The sequence below is a fragment of the Anguilla rostrata genome, chromosome 8 (assembly GCF_018555375.3).
Source record: "Anguilla rostrata isolate EN2019 chromosome 8, ASM1855537v3, whole genome shotgun sequence".
Classification (NCBI taxonomy): Eukaryota; Metazoa; Chordata; class Actinopteri; order Anguilliformes; family Anguillidae; genus Anguilla; species Anguilla rostrata.
Window position 1 is genome coordinate 11,278,034 of NC_057940.1, and position 12,305 is coordinate 11,290,338.

Here is a 12,305-nt window from a genome sequence, read left to right on the forward strand (position 1 = left end):
TTCACTCCTGTATTTGAGCTCAGTAAAATCTTTCAGTAACAAGCAGTCTGTGGATGTAGCAGCTGGTGCTAAATACAAATGTCACATATAGATATGATTGAGATATTTTAACTATTAAGAGCAGAAGTTGGCACTAAATTCAGAAATGGATTTGCGTTTCGACCCAATCAACCCCTGATTTAAGAGATGAAATGCTGGCTTCCAGGGCCAGAAATAGAGTTGCTTTTAAACAACAGCTATATTCTGAATTATTGCATAATGAAAAATTAAATATTTTTTGGATCCTTTATTTATCCAGATGACTTCACAAAGAAATGGAGAGAGGAATTCCTTCATTCATTTTGGAACCATGAAACACATTTGCATACATATTTATAACACGAGATATATGGTACAAAGGTTGCCCAAATGAAAATGTGGTTCAATAATGCAAATTCTGGAAGGTTGAAAATGCCAGGAAAGCCAATTATCAGTTTTAAAAAAAGGTATTTTGCAGTACTTAATAATCTTAATTTTCTAGAATAGATAACTGACCCTGAACGTTCTTGCTGTTGTCTGGTGATAACTTTAGTTCGCACAAGATAGGTTTCCATAAGAGGCGTGCCTGTTGGCTGGTGCAAACGTTCTCCTGGGGATCATCTTCATGGGTTTGAGAATAATTTACGAAACACAGCACCATTCAAACAGTGGTAACTTTAAAATGTCAGTTTGTCAGTTGGTCTGACCTTGTCCCGATATCCTGCTCACTTACAGTATAGAAAGGCACGGTTAAGTAAAGCTGAATAGTCGGCGACAAGTAGCCTACTTTTATGCTATGCAGACATGGGGACGCAGGTTTTCCTGCATACAAAATTACGGTGACAATAACAACAAACGCATGTGCGTAAGCGCTTGGAGGGGTCATTCACGCGCACGCACGTGAGTAAGCGGTGAACGCGCCCCTTGCTTGTGGAAGGTGAGCGGGCGGGTGTCTCGAGCAGAGGGCTCGAGAGCGCGACCGCCGGGGTCCGATCGGATTAAACTCGAATCGAGTGAAATGAGCACAAAGGCGAGATAGTGCGCGAGGACGGGACACGGAGAAGCCAAAAGTACGGGCACCAACTGGTATTGGATTTATAACAGAAGACTATCCGGCTTTATTAACTAACAAAAAGAATATATCGCTGGAAATATATTACTTTAATTGAGACAGTCCCTAAACTGACCTAGCCAACTACTCGGGGTGAGTTTTTTATATAATCATTTGGTTGTGTGGGCTGGCTAGCTAGGACAATGTGCTTGCCGAGTAATTTGTTTTAAGTTTACTCGCTAGCTTTTTAACGTTAATCCCAAGTGTAGCTAGCTAACCTGTTATGTATGTATCTGGTTTATTTTGGAGGTTAGTTGTTCGCTGGTCAGTTGAGTGAGTGCGGGAGGTGGGGTTGAGGCTAGTGATGATTACAAGGCAATAGCAAGCTAGTTAGCCAACTCTTCTTGCAACTAGCTAACGTTGGCTTACTAGTTGTTACTTGGATGTTGCAGTTAACTGGGTAGTGGACGATAGCTAGCCAACTAGGCTAGCTAGAATTTTAAGTGTAGACTTGGTTAATGCTGGCTTATCTTTTGAGTTTTCATTGTGCGAATCATTCGTTAGAATCTACAAAGTGCATCTTTTTGTTTATATACGGCCAATTTTTATTCAGTTTGTAACAGTTATAATATGGATAGTAAGAAGGTAAACCTGCGAATGCTGTTGGCAGTCTACTAGCTTGGTAGCTAACCTTAGCTCACAGTTTTTGTAATACTAGACAAGGGAACTCCCCGAAAATGCTGCCTACCTTTATCCGTTTTCTTTCGGCAACTAACGTTATGCAAGGTGAGAAAGGTACTCCGTGCGACACGGGCGATTTTTTATAGAATTTACTTAACTTGGAAGGGAAAATGTGTTAATGTTTCGCCCACAATCAAAATCGATAAGTTGCCTTTCTGGCTAGGAGGACTTCGCTGGATAGTCTGAATGAACCGCACACGAGGTGAATCTGAGTGTTGTGTGGAGGTGCGCTGGAGAGTTGAGGGAGATTCCCTTTCTGCTTAAATGAGAAAAACTGTTAAAAATAGAACCAACCAACTCAACATTACAAGTGAATCTGTACATATTTAAGTAATGATAGCAACCACATTGGTTTTGAAATGTATATGGTTAATATTGGCTAGCTGAAATAAGCTAAGCGTTGGCTAACTCGCGATAGAAGTCCTGAGAACCGAATATGGGGACATTTTCTGTGGTCAGGCGACCGAGCGGTGTTTCTTGCATTTCAATCCAGATTGTCGTGCAAATTATATTTGAAATGTTGGGTACTCTTGGGGCAATACGAAAACGCTCTTTTTATATTTATTTTGGAAAATTACCGCGGGAGTGAGAAATAGTAAGCTTGGTAAGGTGCTTCTCGGACTGCAACGTGCGACGGGCTAATGTTAGCTAGGGGGGCAGGGTGAGGTGCAGTGGTCGTTTGTGGACTGGACAAGCATGAAGGGAGCTGCCATCATTATTCAATTTCCCATTTGTCTTGCTTTGGTTTGGTTGGGTGATCTCGCTAAAGTTAGACGAAGAAAGAGTCTAACTTATGTTAGCTACGTCGGACAACTGTTTTTTTTTTCCTTTTTCATATTTCGAGCAAGGCATTGGTTACTTTGTTTTAGGCATTTGCACCGACTTAACTTTAAAAACGGATCTAGTAGGTCATTAGAAACTAGCTAGCTACAGTTGGTTCGCTTGCAAGATACCTTGAATAGATTCCCAACTAAATCGAAAACTAGTCTAAACCTAACCAGCTGGCAGCGTTGCATTGCCCGATTATGTAGATGGCTACATGTGATGGTTTTATCTGTCATAATATTGGAGTATTTAGAGTCACGTAGCTAGCGCTTGGCCGACTCTTCCAATTGTTCAGGTGTCCTGTGTTGTGGCGGATTCAACACGTGTAACTCCACACAGTGCTAACCTTAGTCTACGAGCAGTAAAGAAAGTAAACTTATGATTTATTGCTGGGAGAGCAAGTTTGAATTAGCTCGCGCTCACTGCTCGGGGCAATATTAAGCATGACGTTTTTTGATTTGTGGTCACTGTTCTTCCGATAATAGAAAGGATCTCGTCTTTAACCCAAAATGGCAGCTTTCGTTCACTCGACTCGGGGGACACGCAGTGGACAGAACTGTTGGAGGCCCCAGGCGAAGTCGACAGATGGTCGGTCGTCGTCATATCCAGTCTTCACATAAATGTGCTTTGCTGTACTGCTCTGTCATCGGTCCCTGCTCCATCAAGTGTATCGCAAAAAGCTAGATCTAGATTTATCTGAAGTGCCAGTGGTAGGTTATAATTAATGTATTGGTATGGAGTATGGCCCGTCAACCCGTAATTGGGCATAGTTTTGATAGTGAAATATAGGTGGGGATTAGGAACATTATGGAGTCGTTTAGGTAATGCTCAAAGGTGGTGGTTGCATTGTAATGGGCTCGTAACCCTTTTTTTGTTTGTTTGTTTTGTTTTTTGGCCCAGAACATTTAGGCATACGTTACTCGCATCCCATCGCTATGGTACCTCTCCAGGGGTGACTGGTGGTCCCACAACATAAGTTGTTTTTGGTGTATTTTGATCAGGTGAAGGTTTTGGCTGTAAATATACTGAGAATTAACTATAAAAGTCTAACTAAACTGCTGGCGTGAACAAAATAATAGTAATAAAATAAGATTAGCTCACTGTTAAAGTCTGGTTTACGCTGAATATTTTCCTTCTGCGTTTTTAGTAGTCCTACCTGCATCCGATTTTTTTTCATCTGGAAATTAGTCCATGAACGGTGTAAACCAATGGGGAGGCAGGTTTTTGCCACGTGGATTTACATTTGAATTGTGAGTGTGTTGCTTGGAGGTTGACGCCATGTTGAGGTGATATGTACCACGGTTTGGTGAATTGCATACAACCAGTTGTTTTTTTCAGTCTTAACAGCAGTGAACAGGTGTGGAAACCACTAGTTTCACACTGATCAGAACTAGGTACAATCATGAGGCCAAGACCTGGCTTCCTTTTTAAAGTTCATTTCCTGGTGTTAGTTAGAAAAGTTACTCTCTATTGCCAATGCAGTTGGTTCCAATATAGGTCTTTCAGCCACCCATTTCAAGTCAGTCCTACAAGAATGCATTTGCATTAGGGGTTCTTTCTTGTCTAATGCAGGGCTACTGAGCTCCAGGTCTTGCAAGCTGCAGCGTCTGCAGGTATCCACACCAACCATGCAGTTAGGGTTGCCAGATATATAAATTTGGCAAAACCAGACAACAGCTGGAAGCTTAATCACGAACGGGTGAGGGGGTGCTATCGGAACCGATCACAAACTGAGGGGAAGGGGGGGTTGAGACGTAATGGCAAATTTTTTTATTAGGCTTTATTGTCCTCAACAAATACTTAGAAAACTGGATATTCCGGTCAAAAACCAGGCATCTTGCAACCCTACATGCAGTACACGACCACCGCGTTTCACTAATTATTTTACCTCCTTGGTCCAGAGAGTAAGTTCATTAGTGAAACTAATTGTGTGGTGCATGGCTAGGGCAAATACCTGCAGACATTGTGACCCGCAGGACCTGGAGGTGAGTAGCGCTGGTCCAGTGTCTCCCCTTGTGCTGATTTAAGTGATTGTGACATTTGGACAATATTTTAATATTTTGTGGACAGTTCAGGAACAGTTTGGTTCACTGCCTAGTCACTGCGTGTCACTCGGACAGGATCTTACACTCTTGGCAAAAAAACTTGAAAATTCCAACACATCCTCCTCTTCCTCCTCTCAACTGTGTGAAGTTGGCTAATGCATCTAGTCTGCCGTCACACACACCATGCATGTTGCATCACTATTAAGTCAGTCGTGTTGAATTTATGGCGTGCCTGCTTACAACTGTACTAGTCAGCCCTCTTTCTCTTCAGTTCTTTCTGCGAGTCATTTTTGCTATTTTATTTACTTTTTTGACTGACAAATTAGTTAGCGGCAACCAAGTATAGCCTACCTGCCGCAACCTGCTTATTTGCTATATTAGCTAGTCCAAGGTGCTATTAGACTTGGCAACTTGAGATCCCAAACCGTTTGGCTGGCTGGCTAGTTTTAGCTGCAGTTGTAGACCTGTCAGACGTGGTTAATGGCTTGTCAGTTGTGTACATTCTGTAAGCCTTGACCTGATGTGAGCCGTATGATCTGAAGAGCGTTTGCCCTGGACTTCCCGGACTTCATGACCATATACGGGTCCCCCCTTTTCCCTACTGCCTCCAACATGGCGTCACAGAAACTGCACTTCGGCAGCTTCAGTGTGCTGTTCACAGGCCCGTGCTAAGTCAGCGGGTGCCTAGCCAGATGGTAAAAAAACGGTCATCTTAGATAAAGGATGCATCGTTGTATCCTTTGCCGACAGGCGAGAATGAGGAAGTTACTTTCCTTTGTTTATTAAACAGTTCAGAAGTTCCCTGCCATGGCCACCAGTTGGCCCATTGCAGGTCACAGTGAGCTGAGGAGGGAGACAGGAAGGGAAGAAATAGTGTATTTTTGTAAGTATTGAAAAGCAGATGTGATCTTTTTGCCCTCCTGCCGACTCTGTCCTCTGAAGAGTCCATGAAGGGCTGTGCTGGGCTATTTATGAGTCATTCGGCAGGTGTGCCCTTTCTTTCTTCCATCTTGTATTGGTTGCTGGTGGGAAGGAACACGATGCTAAAATGACTCCCTCTGAACCTGCGTAATGTTTTGAAGCTAAAGCAAAATGATGGATCTGGCTCTTTTCTGCGCTGTGGGGTCCAGGGGCCCCGCGTGTAAACGAAGAGGCTCTGAGCCGGGGTTGTGGGTTTCGGGCGATGTCAGCAGGGGGCGTGGTTAAGGCAGAGGTGGGGGCGGGGCTGAGTTGTGTCACTGCTGGTCCTGGGCCCACACGCGTCTGAAAGTTTTGTGATTTTTTTTTCCTGCTGCACGGTGTCTGCTGCTCATCCGTTCTTGCCTATGCGTCGGTGTAAGACTGCAGTCTGTTTAGTTTAGATTCTGAAATCACCTGTCAGTACCGGTTAGCAACACTTAGGCTATTTCATTTCAGTAATGAAAGAATGTTGCGTTTGAAGTAGATCCGTCGCACAGTGGAGGAACTGGTTTTTGTTTGTTTTGTGTACTTGGTGAGGTTTAGTGAGGGATTTGTTTTTCTTTTTTTTTTGCTTTTTTCCAATGTGTGAGAAACAGGGAAGTACAATGTAAAGATCAGAGCAGTCTGCTGAATGTTTTTGGGAAGTAGTTTGTATGGTTCTTCTCATGGTTCTTCACCTGAACTCTTAAGTTTTAGGTTGTTTGTTTTTATTAAGCAGTTTTCAAACTAATACTAGAGCATCTTGTCAGAAACCACCCACACTAAGCTCTTTACTGTTTTTTTTTTTAACTTTTGTTGTTGTTATTATTTTTTTTAATGAAGCCTCAGAGCTTCCAGAGTTAGGCCTAAGAGATAGACATAAGCACTTTGAAGGAACATGTTGATCAGTTGTCTGTTCACCTGTACAACATGAGGATTGCACTGACTTTGGCTGAGTCACTCAATTGACTCATGGCAGTCCAAGTTGAAATCATTCCTGTTCTTTTACATTCAAACAAAATCCTGATATTTTCCCCCACTATGTGCGCCATAGCTTTAGCTGTACCCGCGGTTTCAGTGATGTTACCCACCTCCACTCTGCTCCCCTCTGCTCTCCTGCTCTGGGGCTCTGTGGCCCTCCTCCTGCAGTCCAGACAGGGCCTAATGGGACAGGATGCCGCTTCTCCTCTCTGAATTTACAGCTGCCATTTTATTCTGTTTTCTGGAAATGTGCTTTCAGCTGAAGCCAAGCATGGTGATTTCCCCCCTCCCCCTTCCCTCCTCTGACTGTGGCCTGTTGAGCACAAAAGCAAGCAGGACTTCCCAAACACCCCTCCCCCTCCCCCTCCTTCTCCTCTTCCCCTCCCCTCCCCCTCCCTCTCCATCCCCCCATACAGTGCATCGCTAATGAGAAAACGCTTCGGATAGCAGAGAAACAAGAAACAGCCTGCCTGATGTCATTATTTTGCATCTTTGTGTGTGCAAGGGTGTGTTTGGCTTTGTGTTTGTGTGTAAGGTTGTTTGTGTTCTTGTGCATGCTTGAGTGTGCGTGCGTGTGTTTGTGTGCACATTCATGCGTTGTGTTATTGGGCATGCATTAGGTTGTTTGTGTGTGGGTTGTGCGTGTGTGCATGTATTAGGTTGTGTGTGTGTGTTGGTTTTGTGTCTATGTATGTAGGTTGTGTGTGTGTGTGGGTTGTGTGTGCATGATGCGTGTATTAGGTTGTGTGTGTGTGTGTGTATGTATGTAGGTTATGTGTAGTAGGTTGTGTGTGTAGATTTGTGTGTGTGTGTGTGTGTGTGTGTATGTAGGTTGTGTGTGTAGATTTGTGTGTGTGTGTGTGTGTGTGTGTGTGTGTGTAGGTTGTGTATGTAGATTCGTGTGTGCACATGAGTGAGTAAAGCAGTGACCTGGGTGTGCAGGTTTGAATACCGAGCCTAATGAGGCTTTATGATGAGCTGTGCTGGTGCTGCAGACTGCATGTTTTTCTCCACACCTTTAGAGTAAATAACGGGGCGAACGTCTGCAGTCACGTGACCACAGGAAGCAGTTTAGGTTCAAACTCCTTTCCCAGCGCCTGAGACGGCCTCGGCTGGTCGTCTGTGCGTGGGACCTGTCACGTGGCAGTCTTCCGCACGCGCCTGTCCAGTGTTTGAAATGGCTGACGCTCCGGTCGCTTGAGCAAAGTGATGGACGTGTGGCGTTTATTCTGAGCGCGCCGGGGTGGCCGCTGGCTTTTGGCAGGACTCCTGACGCAGGAGTTCCCAGGAGAGCCTCCTGCCTCTGCGCACGCTCCGCTGTGCTAATATTTACCTGCTGGCAGCCCATGAATTATTCAGCCATGTCAGAACAGGCATCTCCTGGTCCAGGCCCTAGATCTGTCTCTCTCTCTCTCTCTCTCACTCTCTCACTCACTGTTTCTCTCACTCGCTCTTACTTGCTCTCTCTCTCTCTCTCTCTCACTGTTTCTCTCTCTCTCTCTCTCTCACTGTTTCTCTCACTCGCTCTCTCTCTCCGTCCCTCCCTCCCTCCTGCTCTCTCTTTCTCTCTCTCTCCCTCCCTCTCTCTCTCGCTTGCTCTCTGTCTGTCTCTATCTCTGTCTTTCTCTCTTTCAATTCAATAATTCTTTATTGGTATGGTTGTATTTAAACAATATGTCCGAAGCAGTTCACAATTAAACAATTTAGAATGACACAGACATATAATTAATTAACTGGAATAAAACGTATAAATAAAAAAGTTAATTCATAAATAACCAAAGCCAAACCCATAGGCAACCTTGTTGAATGACAGGTTGCGTTTCTCTCTGTTTCTCAGTGGGGAGTGCATTGAGCCGCCTGGTTCCTGTTTTAAGGGACAACAGGCAGGGTATCGGAGCAGGTGTATAGCCTTGCTGTTGACCCGCTCCTGATGGGGCAAGAAGTAGGATATCCACATATGCAGATGATGTAACGGTTTCTATTACAGGGCAGGAGGACATAGTGACTTTGGGAAAGAATTTGAGCTTATATGAGCAAGCCTCCTCAGGCAAAGTGAATCAAACCTGTGACATTTTGGTTACAAGACCAGTTCCTTACCCATTATACTACACTGCCCGGCAACTTTCTGTACTGAACCTTCAGGGGATTGAGCTAACAGGCCTCAGTCCTTGTTACTGTTCTGTGCTGCTGGCTCAGCAGTGTGGGTCTTCGTTGTGGGAAAGGAACATCTCACAGGCAGGGGAATGGATCTGGGAAAAACCGTAGGTGCGTAATCCAGGCCTTTATGGTGAAGAAAGGATGTACAAAGCTGGACAACCTGAGAGACAGGGGGAGGGGTGGAGGTCAGCAGGAGCCCTTCAGGGGCTGGCAGGCACGCGGTCCTCTCGGCTGGCGCATGGAGCAGCGGAGGAGGTCGGAGCGGCTCTGCCTGGCAGCTTCTGAGAGGCTCAGAGGGCTGGCAGAGGCAGTGCCCGAGGACCAGCTGTTCAGTGGTACCGCTGCCGTGAGGGACGCACAGCAGGATGACGTCACGAAAATCCTTTCTTTCTGCACCCCAGAGACGGGGAGCTTTGAGGATGTCAAAAAGCAGGCTGTATACCTCACTTGTGTTAGGATGGCAAACCTGGAGTCTTTGAAGGACCTGAAAGCCTTGAGGTGGTCAGAGTCGTTGGGGCCAGATTTCTCTCTGAGGGGACGCTGTGTGAACCTCCCTTAGAGAAGCGTGCAGCTGCGCTACGGTGCAGGATCGTTCACGGGACCACAGCTGCAAACAGACACACCTGAACCCACCACTTTCTGTGGTCACAAGGAGACTTTAATCTCTTCCTGGTCTGCGACCAGTTGAAGGGTCTTTTTCTAACTTTGTAGCTTCTCGTCAGTTGGTTTGTGGGGTTGGGTGAGGGTTTTTCTTTTACACCCGTCATCGGGGGCTGAAGGACTGTCTTTTGATTTATGTGTCTGGCTTGGCTAAGTTGTGTATTTGGAAGACCAGGAAGAACAATATACCAGGATTCTATGCAACATGGTGTGATGGCCAGCTGACTTGTAATATTTAAGTCATTTTTTATTTGTACTGGTCACGCAATGCTTATGATTTTTATTTGTTGTGGCATCAAAAAGAAAAATGGCTGAGATTTGACTTTGTATTCCAATTGAGGTTAAATGGAATAAATGGAACAAAAAAGGTTTTATTAAACTCTCTATCTCTCTTTGTATCTCTCTCCCTCTCTCTCTGTCTGTCTGTCTCATCAAAGAGCTCTGTCACCTGCCTTTTTATTTATTTATTTATTGCCTTCTGGCTGCTGCTCAAACGTTTAGTCCCATAACCATAGTAACGGCTGTGGGACGTGCTCGGGGGAGGGCGTGGCCGCGTGTGTCAGCATCCCCGAGCTCACGTGCGTGTCGGGTCCCAGAGCGGAAGGGCGCGAGCGAGCCGGGACAAGTCTGCGCAGAGCGGCGAACTGCAGCCCAGCGCTCGGAGGGTCCTGAGCAGGCTCAGTGAGTCACTGAGGGCCCAGTGCTGGGATGGGTTTGGCGGGCGCTTCACTGACCTAGAATCTCCTCCCGCTGATGTCACCAGCGACCGTGTCTGAGGTGATGTCAGCGGGGGGGGCGGGGCATCTGCAGCGCAGGGCAGCGGTGTGTGGAGATTCATATCTCAGGCCTCGGTCCGTGTGTTGCTAATGTTTGTGTTTTAATTTGAGGTGCAGAGCACAATGGGCAGGCAATTATGCAGACGAGCTGAACGCAGAATCAACCGAGAGCCACAAAATCAAGAATTGTGGCGGCCCAACACCCATTAAACTGATTTTGTGTTGGTTTTTACCTTTTATTTTTGCTCATTAGCTGAATATACCGTACTCATAGCTACCAGGACACAGCTGTGTGGACACTTAACCCCAATGAGATTTCCTGAGGCAAATTAATTCGCGAATGTCTGAACCTGCAGCCTGAGCTGACGAGTGAACACTCGGCTAAAAGAAGGTAACTGTGAGGGTCATTACGGTAGCACTGATTTTAAACTGCAGAGCTGCAGAGAAGTGTGCAGGGGGGTTGAGCAAAATAAAACGCAGAGAAAATGAGGCACTCGTTTATGCAAAGCGGTGGCTGCCCATGATGTGACTCATCCCCTAATTAAGCGGTTAACTCCAGTCTCCTATAGCACAGGACATGACCTGCAGGCTCTTGAGTTACACGCTGCACTGAGAGTGAGTGAGTGAGTGAATGAATGAAAGCTTTGTGGCCCTGAAATGGAGTTTGTTTTGCGCAGAGAACCTGAGCGTATGCATGTAGGCAGTGCAGCCCTGTAGGACTGTGCTGGTTTCTCTTATACGCACCCGCCCGTGTCTCTCCTGTGTCTCTCACACATTCACACACTGTAATAGTCACAGTCATTTAGCGCTAGCAGACTCTTTTACTCAGTCCTTCACTACCCCCCCCTCCTGTATTTGACATTCAGGCAGGAATTTATTTCATGGAAATATCAGTCACTGCATAAACAGCTTCCACTTCCTGCTGTATTTTTTTTTCTTCCTCTTTCTCTTTAAAGAAACCCCTTTGTAAACAAGTCAGCCATGCGCAAAGACCCCGAGCCTCACTGCGGTGACCTCTGACCTCTGTCGTATCCTGCCTGGCTTTGTGCTCCGTGCACACACACACACACACACACACACACACACCCCCCCCTCCCCCATTGCCTATGCTAAGCACATATATAAATCACATTCAGCTGCGAGCAGAGCTGCTCACGCATAGGAACACTACCCGTGTGTGTGAGGTGGGGGGGGGGGTGTTTAGAGAGGGGCCCCTGTGTGTGTGTGTGTGTGTGTGTGAGGGAGACAGAGGTAACTGGGAGAGGAAAAAGGGATGAGGGAGGTGTGAATGAAGGAGAAGGGAAAGGAGGTCGAAAGAAAAGACAGAGGGGAGGTAGAGAGAGAGCAAGGGGAGTTCTCCCGTAGAAAGTTTTGCATGCTTACGAGTGTGTTTCCTTCCTGTGAGTGTTTTTAAATCTCCTGTCTGGAGTGCAGACAGGAGTTACAGCAGCTGTGAGCCCACAGCAGTCTGACCACAGTGAGCTGCTCTGTACGTGTGTGCGTGTGTGCGAGTGTGTCTGTGTGTGTGTGTGAGAGAGAGAGAGTGAGAGAGAGCACCAGTGCAATACCTTTTCATTTTGCACCCCCAGTTCTGGTTTCCTTGCTTATACTTTGAGATTATGACTTGGAGAATGCAGATTGCAGATTTGTGCTAATGCTGACACATTCAGTCATACTCACTGAGGACTGTGGCAGAAGCCACAAGATGAGCAGTGAATCTGTCTCAGTCACAGTGCTGTAGGTGAATCTGTGTGCAGTCTCAGTGCTGTAGGTGAATCTGTGTTCAGTCTCAGTGCTATAGGTGAATCTGTCTCAGTCTCAGTGCTGTAGGTGAATCTGTGTTCAGTCTCAGTGCTATAGGTGAATCTGTCTCAGTCTCAGTGCTGTAGGTGAATCTGTCTCAGTCTCAGTGCTGTAGGTGAATCTGTCTCAGTCTCAGTGCTGTAGGTGAATCTGTGTGCAGTCTCAGTGCTGTAGGTGAATCTGTGTGCAGTCACAGTGCTGTAGGTGAATCTGTCTCAGTCACAGTGCTGTAGGTGAATCTGTCTCAGTCACAGTGCTGTATGTGAATCTGTGTTAAGTCTCAGTGCTGTAGGTGAATCTGTCTCAGTC

General features: G+C 46.0%; 1 protein-coding gene across 1 annotated transcript in view; it reads left to right on the plus strand.

The window, feature by feature from the left end:
• The first annotated feature begins 877 nt into the window (after nt 1-877).
• Nucleotides 878-12,305, plus strand: part of LOC135260797 (chromodomain-helicase-DNA-binding protein 7-like) — a 56,397-nt gene continuing 44,969 nt past the window's right edge. Inside the window, exon 1 of the mRNA XM_064346345.1 lies at nt 878-1,222. The gene's annotated coding sequence lies outside the window, so the exon portion shown is untranslated. The remainder of the gene's footprint in view (nt 1,223-12,305) is intronic.